Here is a 12,306-nt window from a genome sequence, read left to right as displayed (position 1 = left end):
CTCTATGTCAACAGACCTGATGAACTGAATGAATATGACACTCCACTGGAGATGTACAACAATTCTGAAATGAAAACAGTTGGCATGAAGAAACTAGGGGTCAAGAATCCTAAGACTAATGATAAATATCAGCTCGAGTTTATCATTGTGAAAGATGAAGTGAGACCAGTTCTAGGATCTCAAGCTATACAAGAAATGAATCTCATCACTGTCAATGTTGAGAACATTCTTTCTGTGTCAGGCGATGGACTACTTGAAGAATTCTCTGATATCTTCAGTGGTGAAGGCAAGCTTGATGGATCACTGAAGCTCGAAATAGATCCAAAAGTAGATACCACTTTGAAAGGTACCTTTGTCTATCAAGCCAAAGCTCAAAGCTGAAATTACCAGGTTGGAGAAGATCGGGGTCATCGAAAAGGTTGATGTACCAACTCATTGGATATCTGCTATGGTGGTCGTCATGAAACCTAGCGGTCGTCTTCGAGTGTGCCTAGATCGGCCTCTTTACAAAGCCTTGAAAAGGGACCACTATCCCATGCCAACAATAGAGAACGTCCTTCCTGAACTTTCAAATGCCAAAGTGTTCACAGTGGTTGATGTCAAAAATGGCTTTTGGCATGTCTGTTACCTCACGACTTTCGATACTCCATGGGGTCGCTATAGATAGATCAGAATGCCATTTGGAATATCCCTGGGGCCTGAGGAGTTCCAGAGAAGACTCAATGAATTGCTCGAAGGTCTTCATGGTGCCAAGGCTATACATGATGATATCATAGTGTATGGAGACACTATGGATGATGCAGTCAAAGATCATGGCTCTAATCATGAAAGCTGTGTTTGAAAGATTCAGGCCAAAAGGCATCAAATTGAACTTTCAGAAAATGTAGCTGAAGAAAACTGAGGTATTCTACTTAAGACATGTGATATCTGCTGAAGGTTTGAACGTAGATCCATCAAAGGTGGAAGCGATAGTGAAAATGCCCGTTCCATCAGACAAACAGGGTATCCAGCATCTGTTGGGACTCACTAACTTTGTCCAGAGATTTGCACCACAACTGTTAGAAGCAACTGCACCCTTCAGAGAGCTGCTCAAAGCTGATGTTGCTTTCAAGTGGACTGATGACATTCACACTAAAGCCTTAAATGAAGTGAAGTAGATCTTGTCCTCGCCACCTGTCCTAAAATACTTCAATACAGAATTGGATCAGTGATATTATGTTGACATTTTCAAGTTGGGATACAAACATTCATAATTCTTGTGAATACCTCACCTCTATCACATCAGTGCCATAAATTCCTGTTTATGCTGAGAACCACACTATAAATTTTTTATAAATTTTCAACAGACGTCCACCACACTGCCAACATATCCATAGTTGTGAGGGAAACCCTATCCCTTGCCAGGGGCGCCACCACGCATGCGCAAGGCGGGAATCTAGTCACTTCTTTCCTGTGTGTCCAGATGACAACAAGGAAAATATTTTGTTGCACATCCGTACACGTGATTGAGTTCCACACTTACAAAGCACATTAGATCTTCTCAAGCTACATAGGCTACAAGCAGTGAGCAGTTCTACAAGCAGAGAACTGGGGTATAAGAAGATCGGAAGTTCTAGTAAGTAATTAGTTAGAAACGTTTTGTGGGATGAGATCTTCATCTCAAGGACAGACACCCGTCTGTTCAGGCTGTGGGCAACACCAGATACCTGGTGACCCTCAACCTAGATGTCTATCATGCAAGCAACTGCACACAAAAGTCAAGGTGCAGCTATTGCGAGCCTCTGTCAAAGGAGAAAATTGACAAGCTCTACAAGGCATGTATCAACAATCCTGATTACAAAGATTACTAGAGCATCAAGTAAAAACAAGTGATTAAGCCCTTGGTGGCCATATTAATCACGTGGGTTACAAGCGAGTGTCGCGCGAAGGTGCCGTCTCACCTTATGAGGAAAAGAGACCCCGTCGCTCATCCCACTCTCCCCAAAGTTGAGGAGCAGATGCATTTTATCGGTCAAAAAGAAAGTGCCTCTAACTTGCATCTGTTATGATTGACACCCGCATGCAATCTATGTCTCGAGACGCACAACCCCGGCTTGGCCATACAGGGGTCGATCAGATTGATAAAAGCACATGCAATCAATGTCTCAGAAAATCTCATATCTTAAAGAATCTGTTGAACAACCCCGGCTTGGCCATACAGGGGTCGATCAGATTGAAAAAAAGCGCATGCAATCAATGTCTCAGGAAATCTCATATCTTAAAGAATCTGTCGCACAACCCCGGCTTGGTCAACAGGGGTCGACAGACTGATAAAAGCGCATGCAATCAATGTCTCAGGAAATCTCATATCTAAAAGAATCTGTTGCACAACCCCGGCTTGGTCAACAGGGGTCATCCACGAGATTCAAGAGACCTAAGGATCTCCCAATAAAGTTGAGGAGCAGATGTACCTCACAAGATTTTAACTTAAGGGATTCGGAGAAATTAACCAACTCAATGTTGTAATAATTGATAAAAGCGAACGCAATCAATGGCTCAGGAATCATATCTAAAAGAATTGATTGCACAACCCCGGTATGACCAAACGGGGATTGATAAGCACAAGATTAAGTGAGATCTAAGGCTGAATATGGCAGTACTTCCTCATACAGTAGACAATACAAGCCTACGCTGTATCTGATTATTATGAGGACACAGGAGATCATAAAAGAGATAGATTACCTCCCTACCACGCACACCATAGGGCAGATCGTGAATCACGGACATTGCATCGCAGTATGCTCAGAAATACACACCATTCACCCTCTAGCCATAAGATAGACGAACTGACAAAGCTGGTGCTAATCAGGATAGAATTCCTAAGCATGAGCCATCTCATACTGCCACACAGTCCAGTTACACGGGCGGAGAAAGCGAGGGAGATGTTACGTCACTATCACACAGTTATAGAACACGTGATTCCCGTACGGCGAGCCGTAGATCAGACGACCGGGATTACGTTACCCCTCAGCCATATGACCCAGTCTCAGGGCAACCCGAGTAGGGGATGTGGATCTATTGCTAATACTGTTTTTTATACAGTGGGGATTCTACTACGGAGGTTAATTATAGACCAAATAATTATGCCATTAAGATATCATTGCAGAACTCTATAAATCTAATGCCCGCCCTTTAAAACAGATACAAGGACAAAATACCAGATGACCTTGTTAGAACGTGACGGGTAGGAGGTACCGGTCAGTTGATTCTAGAATTCCTTACTCTTCCCTGTTCTTCATATATTGATGACGTCATCAAGAATCGAATATTCATTAAATGCTACATTCGGCACTTAATGTTAGACTGGGTATGCCTGCCATTAATAAGAGTGATTACACGACACAAGTTGCCCCTGCGCACAACAGCCGAGCATCGATGAACTTTTCTACTATCTGGTTAAGAAACTAACTCTAAAATACACGTTGACATGGCCATTATCAGGGACTTAGATTATGTCAACAAACAGATGATTAATTTCAGTTCATACATTAACTGGATTGCAGCTGCAATCCTCCACGTCATACCCCGAACAATCAGAACGTAGGCCTACACTTAGACACCCCACGGAGATGACACTACAGCAGACCGGATTCATCCACAGCTCACCGGACCACATACGGAAGATGCAGGAAGATCTTCAATCAGCACAAGACTGGATATCTGCACAGTTCCTGCTACAGATGATCATCCCACTTCGCAGAGGAGGAAGCAGAAGCAGAAGCAGTCCCCAAAGGGGATACCACCGGAAATGCCTTCAGACCCTACTGACATCGCTTGCCCAATGGACAACGATTTAGAACTACAGAAGATCAAAGATACGACCACATCGAATCCAGTCGAACTAGCCGGTCTCACAGACATCGACCCAAGATTACCCAAGTTCAGCAAGGGGTTATCAGCATCTTAAAGGAGTCAGAGACCAATCACGGGTTCTACTCCCCAGTATTCCAGGTACCTACGCTTTGCAGTCAACGGTCAAAGATACCAGTTGAGGGTACTACCATTCCGCATATCCTTATCCCAATGGTTATTCACCAGGATCACCAATCCCATCATCGGTTTGCGCCCATATAAGCTCATAAGGTTTCTCGGAAATATAGACGATTTCCTATTGGCCGATCAGGACAATCGCAATTAGTTTAAACACAGTGTGCCTCACTACTACCACTCTTAGGTTTCCTGGTTCACCCTCTAACACAGAGCTAGTACCCACACAGGCATCACCTACATAATCGCAAGATTCTACTCAACAAGGGCATAGCAGCACCCCCAGAGGACAGAGATGCAAGAGTAGAGCACATGATAACAAGCGCACTCGATCAGGCCGTCAAGTCGAGACGCTGGTGGATGGCTCGCCTATGCCCGCTCACATCTATTCAAGATTTAACCTACAGAGGCACAAGGTCTCAGCCTTTACTGAAGGAGGTTACATGTTTATATGCCTTGGTAGACTCAGTTAGTTGCAAGATCGAAGCAAGACACATACCGGGCAAGCTATATATCCTAGCAGATTACCTATCCCGGAAGAACAAGATAGTACCCACAGAATGGTCACTACATCCCGAGGTGTTCAAGTGGATAACCCAGCTATGGGATACTCCAATCCTAGATCTATTCGTCACATGTCTCAACAACAAACTACCAGTCTACGTCAGCCCGGTACCAGACCCACTAGCACTCCAAGTCGATGCGCTCTCCATGGAATGGGAGGAAATGTTTGCATACACTTTTCCCTCATGGGCTCTCGTAGACAGAGTACTGAAGAAAATAGAGGAAACAGACTGTGTCATAATCCTCATAGCCCCGGCATGGCCGTAAAGGGCTTGGTTTCCGAGACTTCTACAACTTCTGGTAGAAGTACCTCTGAAACTCCCAGTACGTCACGACCTATTGAGACAACCAAAGCGGACATATTTTACGGCCGCTTCGACAACCTCTATCTTCACGCTTAGAAGTTATCTCGAATAAGATGCAAGCCACCGGTTACTCTAAATCAGCTGCACGAAGAGTGGCAAGCTCATGGACACCAGCATCGTCTGCATTATACAATAACAGATGGGGCAGGTTTGTCGAGTGGAGAAAAAAAAGAAAGAAAAAAAAAAGGAGCAAATAGCTGGAAATAACGATACCTATAGTGGCTGAATTCTTGCTCTATCTAAAAAACGACAAGAAATTACGACATCAGTATTTTAACAGGTTGGTATATATATAGGTACCCACCCAGTACTGAATCGACTCATAAAGTCCTTTGCCCTGGAAAAGACATTAAAGTACCACGTACTTCCCAAATGAGATCTAATTATAGTATTGTCAGCATTGATGAAAACACCATATGAACCCATGAGTAGTGCGACATTACTATTATCCCCAGGGAAACTGTTGTTTTTTTCTACTAGCCATGGCTACGGCGGCTCGTGTCAGAATTACACGCTATTGACACCTCCACTGTAACTCATACCCAAGAATGAAATCAGAGTCGTTTAGATCGCTCCCAGAATTTATTGCCAAAAAAACAGTCGTCAACCTTCGGCACACTCGGACAGGCAATATACAATACCAGCCTTAAGTAAAAGTGTGGACTTCCCGGATAGATTGATCTGTCCCATAAGAGCCTTGAGATACTTCATTACAGCAACTTAACCCCACAGAAAGCAGAGAAAATGCCTCTTTATCTCTTGCAAGCCCTCGTCAGAAAAGGACATCACAGAGGGCACTGTAGCGGGATGGCAAATCAGTTATCATAGATAGCTATAAACTGGCACAAATCTCCACGCTGAGTTTGGGAAACTGCAGGCCTCACGATATCAGATCCCTTACAACAAGTCTAGCCACATGGAATACAGTATCCATTGAACAAGTTGTAGCCAGCTGCCAGTGGTAGTCCCACAACACTTTTCAAACTTTTACTTACGAGACATACAGACCGATCTAAAGACTATACACTCTGGGGCCCTTGGGGCTGACCCAGGGGATAGTCGCCAAGTAACCTTGTTCCCCTTTCCTCTTCCGGGAAGGGAAAAAGAGAGGGGGGGGGGGGGGGAGGGGTGAAGATTTCAGAAGTACCTCATGAACTCAGGGTAAGTTGTCTTTGTCACTGGACTGCGCTATTGAGTTAGTAAAGCAGGGCAAATGGCAACACTGAAATCAGAGATCGAAGGATTAAGTGATATATGGTAATCTACATGATAGGAAACATCAATGTACTACCACCGGAAGTGACGTCATAGGAATCATCACACCGGACTAACGTCAAGAATGTTAAATATCACTATCCAGAAGGGCATAACGGTAAACCACGTCATAGTGATACGAGAATATAGTAGACATATACCACAAGAGGCATGGTATGACACCGGAAGTGACGTCACAGATGACGTCATCACAGGAAGTGACGTCACATATGACGTCATCACAGGAAGTGACGTCATACTATGTCTAAGTATCACAAGGGAATATACATTTACCCATCATATGACGTTTTGAAAATTCTATACGTCTAAGTCTTGGAAGTAGACTATTAGACATATCCGTTTTAGATCCTTTTTTTGCATATAATCCTTGGTTTTACCACTCCACTAGCCAAATATCAAAGGGATGCTAGATACCAGAACCCGCCGGTCCCTCTGGTGTATACTGGCACTGATGTGATAGAGGTGAGGTATTCACAAGAATGATCAAACAATAGTTATCATTGTGAATAATTCTAAGAATACCACCTCTGTCACATCAGGAATTAATCCCTCCCACCTCCCCAAATATCTGCATCTAGTTGATGAGAGTAATGGGTTGAAAGAAGTGACTAGATTCCCGCCTTGCGCATGCGTGGTGGCGCCCCTGGCAAGGGATAGGGTTTCCCTCACAACTATGGATATGTTGGCAGTGTGGTGGACGTCTGTTGAAAATTTATAAAAAATTTATAGTGTGGTTCTCAGCATAAACAGGAATTTATGGCACTGATGTGATAGAGGTGGTATTCTTAGAATTATTCACAATGATAACTATTGTTTGATTTATTTCAGGTATCAATATTTCAAAGATCAAAAGACTCTTAAGTTTTGAATGATTTATTGATGATGTTTATTTCATGTTCAAATGATGTGTGTTGGCCCTATATCTCCCAGCATTGATGATGATCGAATTTAAAGGTAACAGTTTTATCTTAAAGAGGGGAGATATAGCGGGATATCTAGAGTGCACAGAGTTGCCTCCCTTGTATCACTGTCCAGTCGAGAAGTGTGTTTCTCTTACGCTAAATAATCTAACCAGCAGTTAACAAATGTTACACCACCCATAAAATCACGTCTTCGGACATGAATGTGCAACAATCGAAGCATGTTTAGCACCAGCTTCCTCGTGTGTATTTCACAGTTATAAGACAAATACAATCTAGAGTAATAAATGCACAGAGTGGGATTGGGTCAATTTAAAAAATTTACAGTAAATTTCATATTGATAAATACTTATTCCATCTCACAAACTATGCCCACCCATCACTGTTACACTAGCCTATCCGCTCAAAGAAAGAGAAAGATGAGGCAGAGAGTGTCAGGTGATCAGCGCATGTATGGCAAGCTGCAGGAGATCGGACGCATGTCCTGATTGTCAGGGTAGTCACCATGGTAATGCAAGGGGTGATTGGAAATTAGAAAAGAAGCACAAGAATTGGAAGAAGAAGGATGAGATGCATAGAGTGAAAAAGCATAGATATTATAAATATACAATGTGCTGTAAAATTTACAAAATCATGAAATTGTCTTCCTAATATACACCATTGCTTGAGTTTTTCCACCTAATAGTAAAGTATGTGCACAGTTAACTATTATTATTCTTATTTTAAGAGTATATTTAATTCTCATAGTATCCCACACAGCTTTCCAACATTTCAATTTGATATTTATCTGCATCCAGAATGCATTCCAAAATGAAGTCATATGCAGTACAATTTGTACCCCTAATTACCTTACTCCAATATCCCTCACATTTATTGTTATGTAAGAACACCAGATGCTTGCACCTTCTGGTCAGAGAAAACGGCCAAACACTTTGTGAGGTGAAACTAGCTCAAGAGTATGAGGCATTTATTGAATCAATTGAATGAAAATGAGATAAAATTCTTTCCTTTTTTTTGAGTCGAATGTGTATGAGGAAGGGAGACTTCTTCTTTCCAGTGATGCAAGAGAATGACGTTTATCAAGGAGGTGCAGCAGCAGCAGCAGTAGGAGGAGATGTATATTCCCAGGTCGTAAAGCCCAAAAAGACAGGTAGGATTTATATTATGAACTCCTTCTTTTTATATTCACTTCTCTTGTGATTCAATCATAAATGAAATGTATCTTAATGAGATTTGAAAGTATGACTTCATCATGGCATTATCTAAACTGTTCATTTTTTTTAACTTATCCTGCATTACTCCTTAATGCATTTCTGCCAGAAAGACAAACTGTGTGAGATCCAGCTGCTAAAGAAAATTTGTTCCAACCAGTAGCAGGCAGCGCCCTCACATAGCTGGCATGTGCCCCTGAAGCCATGATGTCACATCAAACTGCTTTGTCACCTCCATGGACGGATGTACCTTGTATCCCTTGTGTAAATGAAGCATATTGTTTTCTATACTTTGCATGTTTCTGCATTCATCGTATGCTGATATATTGTTACCTGTTGCTGGTTTCTTAACTTTGGGGTCTTTCTATTCGTAATTTGTAATGTTTATCTTCGTTTGTGTCTCAAGTCACTGTAATTTACAGGCGTATTGTTGTTCCCGCAAGTTTGTCTTTTCCTGCCATTTTGCGATTCACCACGTGGGCACGTAATTTCCTGTTTTTGCATTTTGAATTCTCTGTTTGTCTTGGGTAATACATTAAATTTGTTTACTTTGTATTTTGTGTGTTTAAAGCTTTGCATTTTCACTACCTTTTTGCATAATTGTTTACTGGCATTAACTTTAATAAAATGAAAAGATTTTGAGATACATTATGCCTCCCGTTTCCCGTTGTGTGCTTGCCACATCCATATGAAACTTAGCTAAAATTCCAGAATTTATGCCTTGTTGTACTCGTTGTCTTGGGAGCAAATCTGGTAGGGGCCCTCCCCCCTCCTCTGCCTTGATTGTACACAGCCTAGTACACTTGTAGTCAGTGCTGCTATTGAAGTCCCTTGTCGTCGTCTTCCTTCGACTTCTACCTCCGAGTTACGAGGAAATGCCTGATGTCTACCAAAGCTAAGCCTTCAGTCAGAGAGACTGACAACCTACGGCAGTCTGCTTCGACAATCTCTTTTCAATCCGGTGCCCCTGGCACTGCGGTGTCCTCCGGCGCCTCCAGCGACAGAACCATGCGCTCCTTGGTATCTCCATGTTCCTTTGGCTTTTCCAGCGCCGGCAGCTCCTGCTCTTCTGCTCTCCTCTTTGGCGTCTGTGGCACCTCTTGGTTCAGGATCACTAACCTTCCCATTGACATCTCAGCATGTGCTCTCGCCTTCCTTCATGGACCAAGCTTGGATGCAGGCATGGATGCAGTCCTTGTTTCACCAGACGATGACGCTGGCCACAGCTCCTGCAGCGTTGGTGCCACTGGCGGCCCCGGAACCTTCTGTGTCTACTCTCCTTACTACTCCTCTGGCTTTGGTTTCGCCAACTACGGGGTTCTCATCGACCTCATTCGTTTTATTACTCGTCATCTCTGTCTACTTCTCGATGTTCTTCCAAGACTTCCAAACCCATCGGTCGCCCTTATGTCATCGGAATCGTACTTATCATTTAGACTCATCGGAGGGATCCTTCCGCCCCAATTATGATCCCCCCTCTCAGGTGATTGTCACCCAGCTGGTTATGTCCCAGGTGGCTGATTTGCTGGCCGACCTCTTGTCCTCGATCACTCACTCCCCGGGTTCCGCAGTTGTCAAAAAACGCACAGTCTTGCACAGACTTTGCTTCCAATTGGCACTGTACGAGGATTTTTGTGACGCTCTCCTTAACTAAGTCATTTAAAAATCCCTGTTTTAGGAAAGATGACCTTCCACTTCATCGTTATGTGGCTGGAGCTCACATGTGAGTTGAAGCCAGTTCTTCAATGCCTCCTATGATCTCTTTGGCCGATACATGCTTGGTTTTCATCAAATTGGAAATTTGTCCCGCTATGTAAGCCTTGCCTAGTGGTGAGGGTGTGGTGAAGATTCACGCCTTTTTTCTGGTCACATTGGCAAGCGGGCACACAGAGAGGGTGATAGTTCTCTCGTTGAACTTTGTTCACATGGCTTCTGGTAGACAGTAAAGAACTTGCAGATCTTCACTGTTTAAACTGTTTTTGACAGCTTCATCGTAAGCTACCGGGTACCTAATTCTCGGGATCATTGTTGACTGGTCAGGACTAGGCATCTCTGATATCATGGGGATAATTTTTTACCCTACACCGGCCCCGCCATCTGATGACAACATTCACTGTCTTCTACGTCGACAGTGCCGGTGTAATGAAGTATTTGGAACCCCAAAGTATTTGGACCTGAACCCATAGTACTATGACCCCCCTGGACTTCTTTGATACAAAATACATAGCAATTGGACCCCCCATCCCAAAGTACTATGGCTATTGGACCCCCTGACCTAAAATAATTGGACTCCTATAGTAATTATATCCCCCATAGCATTTAGGCCCCCATAGTAATTTGACCCCACTGTATAGTGGTTAAAACGCTCAGCAGTGATCAAAGTTAATTCCCAGTTCGAATTCTGCAGAGCGACGGAACTCTGTCAGTGGTAGGTATTCGTATTATATTATGCACTGCCCGCAGCACTGGTAGGGTGCAATGTTACACTGTGATTTACAGCAGTGTCCTACTTCGTTCTCCTGATATAAGGACTTGATTGCAGGTGAATCTATTTATGGTGATGTGATTTCCCCTTAGTTTCTGGCCCGTCATTGAATATCCGAGGCAGCACATCACAGGCACCACATCACCTGGTGTTTATCAACAAGTGATTTTTTAATTTTTAAACAAATTATTTTACCATTTGTTCCCTAGCATCACAGCGATTTCGTTACAATATAGACTGTTCACTTTTATGTAAAAGAGTGCTAGATAAAATAACCCTTTGACCTTGTTAGAACACAGCTCTGTGCTTAAAAGGACAAATGTACAACCCTTTGCGACCCTATTTGCACAAATAATGTTTTATTTAAAGACAGGGAAATGTAAATATTGTTCCTGGGATATCAATTCAAGTATCTACAACTCCGTTTGCATTCTTTTTATTGAATGCATACTTTTATTATACCCCCAACATTTTGTATATAGTTATACCAAGGTTCCGTCCGTCCGTCTGTCCATCCATCAATCCATCCATCCAACTGAAAACATTGTCCGCACAATTTCTCTTAAACTATTCAGTGGATTCATCTCAAACTTAGTACATATAATCTGTGTCATATGGAGGGGTGCAGTCAAAAGAAACAAATTGTTTTTATTCATTTTCCATTTTTTTATGAATTTTTCAAACCCTAACGTCCGTCCGAAGACTTTGTCTGCGCGATTTCTCTTAAACTATTCAGTGGATTCATCTCAAACTTAGTATATATAATTTGTGTCATATGGAGGGGTGCAGTCAAAAGAAAAAAATTGTTTTTATTAATTTTCCATTTTTTGTCATTTTTCAAACCCTAACCCTATCCTCACTATTTAATTTGAAACTACTGACACACTAGGTGGGTCGGGGGTATTAGTGAGCCACGCTCCCTTTTATTTCTTGTTAACATTTTGAGAACGATACATCTTACTCACAAACCATCACTATCACGGTAAATTTTTAAGGCTGTATTTATAGCTGTGCAAATCTCTCGGAAATAATGACATCCATGTAACAACAACATCGTTTGCATTTTTGTGATTGAATGCATATTTATGTGAAAGAAATATGTTACACACAAACCATCTCTGCTCGGTCAATTTGAAATCTGTAGTTAGTTGTCCACACCTTCGACACATTTCAGACAATGAAGTCTGCTATTAACCTAGAAGGTTCAGTACTTTAAATGAAACCTGATCACACAGCATGTTGAAAAGATTTGCATTCATCTCCCAGTGTGCACATTCACCAATCTCATTTAGAGCACCAGCATCGTAGTAGGTATATTGGAATTTCTGGATAATGATATCCTGCCCAGGACACAGAGTTTCAAGTAACTGCACGTCCTTGAAGTTGCCGACTAAGCAGGAGTCAAGAACATCACGGGGAACATATTTCAAGAACTTCCTTGGGAGATGTTTTTCTACACT

This window comes from Haliotis cracherodii, unplaced genomic scaffold (assembly GCF_022045235.1).
Source record: "Haliotis cracherodii isolate W230 unplaced genomic scaffold, xgHalCrac1.p SCAF_43, whole genome shotgun sequence".
NCBI classification, from domain to species: Eukaryota; Metazoa; Mollusca; class Gastropoda; order Lepetellida; family Haliotidae; genus Haliotis; species Haliotis cracherodii.
Note: the sequence above shows the minus strand (reverse complement) of the source record.